Raw genomic sequence first — 11148 nt, 5'->3', positions numbered from 1 at the left:
TCATGTATACAGTTATACACATCAAATTCGTTATTTATAGACACACCGCATCACTTATTTATACAGATACTAACACATATTTACTGTCTTATACAATCACTGATAGAAGTAGACACTCATTTATACACTCACTCTTCAAATAACTTACTCTCACGTATAGTCATTTATATACTCCAACACTCACATATAGTGCCTTAAAACATATGTAGTTAGTCACAGATATACCACTGAGACATTCATTCACTCACCAACACACTCATACACACACTAACTCACCCATACAGCCCTTCCCAGATGCACCTTTGAATCCATACAACCTGTGATTAACCCACTCAGACATGTATGCACAGAGTCATACACCCCCCCACCCACCCACACAGACACTCAAGGACCCATACAGATACTCAGACAACAAATCAATAACCCATATAGACACTCATGTAGCTATTCACCAACCCATGCTGTTGCTTACACACCAACTGAGAGACTAATACAGACTTTCACACAGTTCAGTCACTAACCCATGCATTTAGTAAGATACATTCAATCACTCGCTTATACAGTCAGTCACGCACCTACTAAATAATCCCTTCAGGCACTTGTAAATGCATTCATTCTTCAATACACATTGGCATAGATATATATGAAAATATTTAAACTTTACAGAAACACACATTCACTTGATGATTTCATCAGTGATGTCACTGTCCATGTCATGAGTGATGTAATATGTGACATCATCAGCAGTGCATTGCTGGCGCACGAGTTATAGTTAGCTCAACTAACTATGACGGGCGAATTTCTCTGGTTTTATATGAGTCAAATTTCCAACTAACTATAACATCCCTGAAACCTATGTTTTTTTAGTGAATTTCAAAGGTTGTTTAAATGCTAATTCCTAACTATACCGTCTGTAAAAACCTATGTTTTTTTCAGTGAATTTCGAAGGTTTTTTATATGTTAATTTCATATTTTAATATTTATAAAACCTATATTTTTTCTAATTTTTTTTGTAATATTTTGGAACTCTATTATCCTTTTTTTTTGTAACTTTAAAAATTATGTGATGTTTTATATCTTCCCCAAAAATATGTTTATCTTTTTTTGGGGGGGAGAAAACGGCAGTCCCATACTGGTAGTGTAAGCTACATCACCACGCAAATCTTATCCGGCATATTGCTAAACTCGTAAATGATGTGCATTTCGTATCCGACGGGTTTGTGGCACCGTGTCCCACGTAACATCAATTACGTATGAAATCGTGCCAAGCTGCTATTTTGGTATCCGACAGGTACGCAGTACCAAGCCACGTGTTACGTCATGTACATTTGGGGTTGTGCCCGCTGCGCGTTGCGTATGCGACGAGTGCACGCTGCCAGGCCCTGTGTTACATCATAGATGCATGGTGTCGCGCTGGGTAAGCCATTTTTTTATGTCTCAAAACTATATCTAAATAACTTTAAAGTGTATATGAGAGCATATATAATATAATAAATATTTTAAACATTTATATATTTCTAACTGTAATAAACTTATGATAAACATGTTTTCTCAAAATCGCGTCGGGTGCGGCCTCCTTGCACGCTCGATGCGCGATTGCCATGTGACCTTATAAAAAAAGCACTTGATTAGTTCATAACATTTTCCATTGTAACAGTGTAACCCATTTTAGTCATTCTCTCTACAGAGTTTGATGAGACACACCCCTTCTGCTTAGAGAGCTTGTTTGAAAAGTTTTTTGCTGTGTACACATATCTTATACTACACACAACATGAAGTGATCATCTTGATCAATATTCAGGGTCTGTACATTAGCCTTCCACGTGTGATGGCAATGCATCTGAAACGTTACATCAAAAAACAAATGTGTGTTACACGATGCCCCTCATGTGTGTGTGTGTGTGAGTGTGTGTGTGCGCATTATTGTGCTGCCTTTCGGCCTAGGTGTTGGTGGCTCGAAGGGGTGTCATCAGCCACGGGCAGAGTCCACATCCTAGATCCCATGTGACAAATAGTAAAGAGTAATGTGTAGATTGTGTTGCAGTATGCTCTGTTGTCAGGCTTTACCAGTAAAGTAGTGTGTCATATGTGAGACTTTTAGATTCACGTTTGATATGCATTGTTTGACTGTAAAGAGCGTTATCAGTATGTATGACGTAGCCTCATTGCTGATCCTCCCTCCATCCGAGCACATTCACAGGTGTGTGCTTCGCGATAACAATTTCAATAATACTGCATACCTTTGACATGCATGTATGCGCATATCCACAAGCTTGACAACGACATGTGATGTTGGCCATTCAATGTTTTTAAAGAGCATCTCATTAGCGATAGTTGCCGCCCTCCCGGTACAGGCTACATTAATGTAAATTGCGCATCCTGAAACATCACAAATGCAACAGAAAAACACATAAGTACACTTCCTTGCCAGGCAGGAAATGAACAACGCCCAGGTCCCCGGAATAAATATTCACAACCCTACGCTGACCTGGCATACGCAAGCCCAGCCCACTTTGCGTACGTATAAATATGATAACGATGACGCCACATGTCCCAGTTCTTCCACAATAAAAAAAAGGGATCCATGAGGTGTACACCATCCTGGCAATCAACACTGGATATGAATTTTGAACCCTACTGCCCGTCGTATTTGGACACACAACAAGGACAGCAGGTGAGCAGGGGGCCTGGGTGCACAGGGGCCTGAAATTGAGCGCGGTGCTGCGGGAGGGGTGGGGTGCATCAGCCTAGGTGAGCAGGTCCGAACAAGCAATGTTGTTGTGCGTAATGATTTGATCTCTGACCTCATTCAGTCACATCTCTGTCTCAATTTAAGGACCTGGTGGAGCGTACTGTAGGCCTGAACCGGCGGGCACACTGTCCTACAGACACGTGGCGTTGGCTTTTGGAACGCTGTAGTGAGTTAATTACTAAGTGTACATGCACATAGGCTTGCGCCACTGCATTACATGTGCACATTACGCTTCTAGCATGCGGTCTGTTCCTTTGTATGTGAACGTTGGCATAACATTTTAATTTTTAACCTTGTGTATTCTCGTGCACTCCAACTCCTCTTTGAACCACGATTACCACGATCGTACTTCAAGAAGGAAGGATGCACTTAACTGGTGTTCGCTATTAAGTTTGAAATACACCTTCACTTACCTCAAGACGTTTCCAGAATTATATTATTTCTCCATTTTCAAACATTGAGTTGCTTGTGCCAAAATGCCGGAGCAGGTGCTCACCCCGTGACAATGCCCTGGGCATTCTGACGCCTTCCATCATGGTATCAAGACGCCGTCCCTGACCAGAGACCTGCTGTGCCACCCTGAGAGAGGCACCCCGGAGTCGGAGCTTGCACCGGCACGTCGTTGGACACACCGGTGGTGGCAGGTGAGCAGTGAAGCCTCGGTGCGCAGGAGCTGCAACTGAGCAAACTGCGGGGGAAGGAGCTGGGGTGCAGCAGCCTGGGTGCACAGGTGCAGCCAAGCGATGTTGCCCTACATAATAATGTAATCTCTCGCCTCATTCATATCTGTTTCATTGTAAGGACTTGCTGGACCGCACTCTTTCTCGTGGACCCCAGCGTCCTAGACACACGGGTGACGGGAGGTAAACAGTGAGGGCTGGGTGCAGTAGGCCGACGCTCTGTCTCCTGCCCCATTCTCACTATCATCCTTTCATTCTGACTACCTTTCTTTTTCTCTTGGACATGGCACACATACTTACGTTTCTTTTTTGTCTTGCTGGTTTTGTACGCTGTTTCCGGAGGAGTCCCACCCACTTATTTCATGTTATACTGTTGTTTGTTCGAATAAAGTTGTGTTTCCATTTATTTGTTTTGTTTTAAGAAAGGTTATTTTTTTCACCAATAAATAAGTGAGTGTATGGGTCTTCTTTTTCTGACAACACTTGTCTGTAGTTTATTGTGAAAATCGACTGTTTATTGGAGGTTACGAGGGAAAACATTCGTAATTTTGTGGTACACGTACCAAATATAAACGAACAGACTATTACATATATGAAACCTGCGTAATTCTACAACTGCAAGGGTTCTATGAGTGTATCACTTTATAACACCATGAGTACTGCCCGTGTGATTGCAGAACCAATAAGGCACTGCGTAGGGCCACCGAGGCTTCAGGGACTGGCGAGGCCCACCCTGCATATTTAAGTAAAGCCCCGGAGGGTGGCGATCGCCAGACTTGAGTTGGCCTCAAAGCCCCCCGAACAATTAGTAAACAATACCCAGGGATTTGGCGATCTCCTAGGCTGTGAAATATCTCTGTGCCCTCCCGCGCCTAATTTACATATGGGATTGAGATCCCCAGTGCTGCAGGGACCCCGCAATAAAATAATAGGATTACCCACCAGGGGGCTTATTTAAATGAACGGGTGAGACCCCGCTTGATTATTTTTTCTCCATTTTTACCATCCGATCCGCTCTATTAAAGCGATATGAGGTTTTCCTCCTCTCGGTTCAACGAGGCAAACAAGGATTTGCTTTCACAGGGTGGAAGCCATGCACCAGCCCTGTAATAGCAAACATAAATGTCCCGCAGATGCACACCCTGTGACATTGTATGAGCTGTGCCTGGGAGGTGGCGCTCCCTAGGACCATGATGCATGACTGCATGACTGCATAACTACAGAATTAGTATAAACGCATACTAACACTACTTGCACACGTGCAGTACAGCAACCAGAGTGTAGTGAAGAGGCAGAGGAAGCCTAAAATTAAAAAATATAAATCCTACCAGAGGCCGGATGACATAGTTCAATGAGCCAATGACCGTGGGATAAGTAAAAACAGCTTCACGAAGAAAACGGGTCTTCAGCAGAACGCAAGCAAGCTCAAAATATTGGTGAATGCTGCCTTCTTTTTACCTTCTCCCACTCGTTGCCAAATTTATGTGGTGAAGAGGCAGACAGCAGTGGATCCGATAAGTAGAGTTATTGCTGGAAAACAAGACAGCTTAAACAGCCACCAACAGGAGCAGCCAGCAAGGCAACCGTCTTCTCCAGCACTGTGTACAAACTCCCCAAGGCTCCCCTCATGACAGCCCTACATTCTGACATTACATACTTACATTCTACTAGTATTACATACTAACATTTTACTATGACTTAAATTGGAATACTACACAGAGCACATGACTTTACAGCAATGAGCTCATGGTTTCATCCACGAGTCTTGAGACCGGTAGGGGTGAGTAGTTCGCTTCCCACTCCCTGTATTGTATAAAAGCAAACTAACACTACATCCACAGGTATGCTACACCACCCAGAGCACATCATTTTATAGCAATGGGCTTACGATTTAGGCTCACGGTTTAATCCCTGAGTCTTCAGACCAGTAGGGGTGAGTAGTTTGCTTCCCACTCCCTGTATAGTATAAACACATACTAACACTACTTACACAGTTATACTACAGCGGCCAGTATGCTATAGCGCCCAGAGCCCATCACTTTACATCAATCAGCTTGGTTTGATCACCGAGTCTTCACACCAGTAGGCGTGAGTACTTCTCTTCCGGTATAGTATAAAGGCAGGGTAGTGATCAGTAGATCGCTTCCCACTCCCTGTATGGAATAAACACCTACTAACACTACTTGCACACGTATGTTTAAAGACCAGATATGTTTCTGAGTGTGCAGTGTAGTGACGTGAAGGTGAAAATTTAAAAGCTAATTTTCTAGGTTGTTTAACATTATAATATGTTTTCATCTTTTGTCACATGTATTATTTTATATTCTTTTGTTTTTAACATTTTTTTGTATTGTAGTTGATATTTTGTTTGTTTTTAATTTTGCTTTGACTTAAGTGGAAATATTAATTTTTACCCCTCTGCTATCCAACACTTTCCCTACTGTTCTACTCACTGGAGTAGGAATAGTAATTTGTACCCCTCCACTATCCAACACTTTCCCTACTGTTGCACTCACTGGAGTGGGAATAGTAAATTTTACCACTCCTCTATCCAATACTTTCCCATAGGTTTCAGCCACGTTATAGTTAGGAATTAGCATTTAAAAAACCTCAGAAATTCACTGAAAAAACCATAGGTTTCACACATGTTATAGTTAGCTGGACATTTCACTCATACAAAACCATTGAAATTCCCCCGTTATAGTTAGTTCAGCTAACTATAACTTGCGCGCCCGCAATGCACTGCTGATGACATCACATATTACATCACTCATGACATGGTCAGTGACATCTCAAATGACATCACTGATGACATCACTGATGATATCATCCAGTGAATGTGTCTTTCTGAAAAAAAAATATTTTTTATATATGTATATCGAAAGGTTGATGGAAGAATAAATGGGTAAATAAGTGTCTAAATTGATGTTTTTTTTGTAAAATTGATTGAGTAACTGACTTATTAAGTATATTATAGTGAATACATGTATTAGCGAGTAATGTTTAAATATGTAAATATCTGTATCAGTGTCTCACTTTGTGTATAAGTGGCTGCATGGGTTGGTGAGTAGATACATGAGTGTCTGTATGGGTTATTAGTTGTTTTTTTGAGTATCAGAATGAGTGTCGGTATGATTTGGTGGGGGTATTACTTAGCGCACAGATGCATGAATGACTGACTAACTGTTTGTATGTGTTTTGAAGACAGAATGTGTGCAGGACTGTATGGGTGAATGAATGTGTATGGGTGTGTTAGTGAGTGAATGACTGTCTCATAGTATCTTTATGAGTAACTACATATGTTTTAAACTAGTATATGTGAATATTGATGTATATAAGTGAGTATATGTGAGAGTCAGAGATTGGAAGAGTTCCTGTATAAATAAGTATGTGTTTCTATAAGTGATTGTTTAAGAGAGTAAGTATGTGTACGTTTCTGTAGAAGTAAGTGTAGTGGTGTGTGTATAGCTGTATATGCAAGTAAATGGATGTTTGATAGTTTATTTGCATGTGTGAGTATGTGTGTGACTAACTCTATGGATGAGTATTGGTGTGTAGCAGGATGTATAGGTGTATGAGTACATATGATGAGTGAGTACACGTATGAGTGACTATATAGAACTGTTGGTGAATGAGTGGATGTGTATGTAGATGTTGGAATTACCTAATAGGTTGTTGTAACTGGTATTGTTATCTCAATTTTTTTGAAAATTTTAAAGTTTCTATTTTTGAATGTGTGTATTAAAGGTTATATTAGGGTGAGAGGAGGTCTGCCACTCTTTCACAAGGATGATGTCATCAGTGATGTCATCAGTGATTTCATTTGAGATGTCATCAGTGATGTCATGAATGATGTCACTGACCATGTCATGAGTGATGTAATATGTGACGTCATCTGCAGTGCATCGCTGGCGCACGAGATATAGTTAGCTGAACTAACTATAAAGGGGGAATTTCAATGGTTTTGTATGAGTGAAATGTCCAGCTAACTATAACATGTGTGAAATCTATGTTTTTTCAGTGAATTTCTAAGGTTTTTTAAATGCTAATTCCTAACTATAACGTGGCTGAAAGCTATGGTTTTTTCAGTGAATTTCAAAGGTTTTTTAAATGATAATTCCTAAATATAGCGTGGCTGAAACCTATGGTTTTTTCAGTGAATTTCAAAGGTTTTGCAAAGGATAATTTTTAAATGTATTAATTGTTATATTTTTTATACTAATTTACTACATTGTTTTAAAGTATTTATTTTTATATATATTATTTTTTAAATTACATTATATTTTTTAATATGAATTGAAAAAAAATGTTTTTAAAAATATTGAAATTGTACTATATATTTTTGGATTTAATATTTTTTTAATTTATATATATTTTATATAGCAGGCAATGATATCCTATGGAAGGAAATTCAAGTTACTGGTAAGTACAGTTAAATTTACTTTTCAGGAATAGTAGTGAGCTGAAAGATACAGCACTGAGGTCTCACCTGATAATAGGTGAGTAAATCGGAATTCGTAGTTCAGCTGAATTTAGAGGAATTTTTTAAAGTTCCAAAACTCCACACAGAAAATTTTTCAAGTGAAACCAGTCAATGTTAGCCTATGGAAGGAAATTCAAGTTACTGTAAGTATGGTTAGAATTACTTTTCAGGATCAGTAGTGCGCTCAAAAATTCAACACTGATGTCTCTTGTGATAACAGGTGAGTAAATCGGAATTCGTAGTTCAGCTGATTTTACAGGAACATTTTGCTCAATAGTGAAGGAAGGGGTTGGGGCCTGAGGTAACATGTGTGCAAACACACCCTGTGGCGCGTTTTAGGTTGGGGAATTAATTCCTCTTCGATCCTGAGGTCCCCTGTGAGCCAACTAGCCCACCATGTACCTCCAGTTTCGCCAGGGAGCTGTGTTGCAGAGAGCTGTTCAGAGGGCACGCCCCCTTTTTACAACACTCTGCAACACAGCTCCGTGGCGCTTACTGGAGATACCTGTTGGACTAGTTGCCACCTAGGGAACCTCTGGATTGAAGAGGAATTAATTCCCCAACTTAAAACGTGCCACAGGGCATGTTTGCACTCACATCACCTCAAGCCCCGCCCCCTACCTTCACTACTGTGCAAACGCGCCCTGTAGCGTGTTCTAAGTTGGGGGATTAAGTTCCCTTGCATATTGGGGGTCCCTGGGGGCCAACTAGCCCACCAGGAACCTCCAGTATGCGCCAGGGGGCTGCGTTGCAGAGAGGTGTAAAAAGGGGCATGGCCTCATTACACCTCTGCAACGCAGCCCCCTGGCGCGTTTGCGGAGGGGGAACTAATTCACCTGGCATACTGGAGATCCCTGGGGGCCAACTTGCCCACCAGGAACCTAGAGTATGTGCCAGGGGGCTGCCTTGCAGAGAGGTGTAATGAGGCCACACCCCTTTTTACACCTCTCTGCAACGCAGCCCCCTGGCACGTTTGCAGAGGGGGAACTAATTTCCCTTGAATACTGGGGGTCCCTGGGGGCCAACTAGCCCACCAGGAACCTCCAGTATGCGCCAGGGGGCTGTGTTGCAGAGAGGTGTAATGAGGCCATGCCCCTTTTTACACCTTTCTGCAACACAGCCCCCTGGCGCGTTTGCAGAGGAGGAACTTATTCCCCTTGCGTACTGGGCGTCCCTGGGGGCCAACTAGCCCACCAGGAACCTCCAGTATGCGCCAGAGGGCAGCGTTGCAGAGAGGTGTAATGAGGCCACGCCCCTTTTTACACCTCTCTGCAACGCAGCCCCCTGTCGCTTTTTCAGAGGGGGAACTAATTCTCCTTGCATACTGGGGGTCCCTGGGGACCAACTAGCCCACCAGGAACCTTCAGTATGCGCCAGGGGGCTGCGTTGCAGAGAGGTGTAAAAAGGGGCGTGGCCTCATTACACCTCTCTGCAAGGGAGCCCCCTGGCCCATACTGGAGGCTCCTGGTGGGCTAGTTGGCCCCCAGGGACACCCAGTATGCAAGTGGAATTAGTTCCACCTCTGCAAATGTTCCAGGGGGCACGTTTGCAGAGAGGTGCAGGGAGGGGGCGTGGCCTCCTCCCGATCCAGTTTTTTTTTTAAACTACTTTTAAGAAGGGGGGCTGTGCAGCCCCCCTTCTTTTTCTTTTTTTTGGCCCTGGGGACCCCATCCCCCAGGGCCAGCCCCCATTATTATTATTTTTTTTTTACAGGAAGGGGGCCGCGTGGCCCCCCTCCCATGGCCAATTCCGGCCCCGGGGACCCGATCTCCCGGGGCATGGCCAACTTTTCTATTTTTTTTTTTGTGGAGCGGGGCTGCATAGCCCCCCCTCCTATGCCCCCTTAAGGCCCCGGGGACCCCATCCCCCGGGGCCTGCCTTTTTAATTTTTATTTTAATGGTGGAAGGGGGCCACGTGGCCCCCTCCTGGGCAACTTATGGCCCCGGGACCCCATCCCGGGGCCTGCCCTCTCCGTTGGGGACCGTGGGGGGTCCCCAAGCCCCCCACGGTCCCTGCTGGCTCCGCGCATCCTGCGGGAGCCAGCATTGCTTTTCTGCTTAGGAAGCAGCTAACATGCTTTTATTTAAAAAAACAAAGGCCAGGGGGTTGGTGATCCCTTGAGCTGCAGGGGGGCCGTGAGCCCCCCACATATTTCATAATGAAGCCCCGGGGTTTGGCAGTCCCCGGGGCTCGGGGGGCCTCAGAGGCCCCCATCATACATATACAAGCCCCGGGAGGTGGCGGTCCCCAGGGCGGTCCCCAGGGCTGTGGGGGGCCCGTGTGCACCCGCTATTATAATTACTTGGCCCCAAAATGTGGTGGTCCCTGGGGCAGTGTGGGGGGATTGGGGTCCCCCAACACTTTTTTTTATTATGCCCCCAGGATTTGGTCCCCCCGGGGGCTAATTTGACAAAAAAATCAGACCTGTTTTTTTTTTCACAAGGTACGTGTACCTACGCGTACCCCGTGATTTTGGGCCTTAGGGGTCCTTGTGGGACCCCCTGAGCAGGCCTAGGGGGTCAGGGTGTTTCTACCCTGCCCCCTTTGCGTGTTTTGCACGTTTGTTTCACTGCTTTGCTGCCAACACTTCCTGGTTTGGAGAGTTGACAGACAGTTGACAGCCAATGACCATGCAGCTCGTGCTTGGGAAGGTACTGAGTACGGCACTTCATCTATAGATATATCTATGATTTTCTCAGGAACTACTGAACGGATTTACACCATTTAACAAAAAGGGTAATCGGCGAACCGAACTCTACCTTTTTGCCAAATTTGGTGTAATTCCGTTCAGACGTTCGGGCTGTAGCCCAGGCTAAAGGTCCCTAAAGGTCCCTATGGAAAATTGCATGGGGAAAATACGTTTTGGGACCCCCCTTTTTTCTCAGTCCCCGCTTCATGAATCACCCCCAAACTTTCAGGGAAGGAGCGGAGCAGGCCATTTTCTTGGAGTATTTCGCATGTATTCGTCGACCGGCACCAAAGTAATTGCAAATAGAATGTTGCGGATTTCCTATGGAAACTAGGTCCTAACTATAACTACCTACTATATATATATTTGTACATTTTTATATATTGATAACAGTTAAAAAAAATTACAATTATTAGTTCATTAATTATTTTAAAGTAAATATACATTTATATATAAGTTTTTATATATGTATGTTTAAAAATGTTAAATTAAATGCATTTATTATATTTGTTAAAATGTACATAAGATATAAAAAAAAATTAG

The sequence above is a fragment of the Lissotriton helveticus genome, chromosome 7 (genome assembly GCF_964261635.1).
Source record: "Lissotriton helveticus chromosome 7, aLisHel1.1, whole genome shotgun sequence".
NCBI classification, from domain to species: domain Eukaryota; kingdom Metazoa; phylum Chordata; class Amphibia; order Caudata; family Salamandridae; genus Lissotriton; species Lissotriton helveticus.
This window is presented reverse-complemented; position numbering follows the sequence as displayed.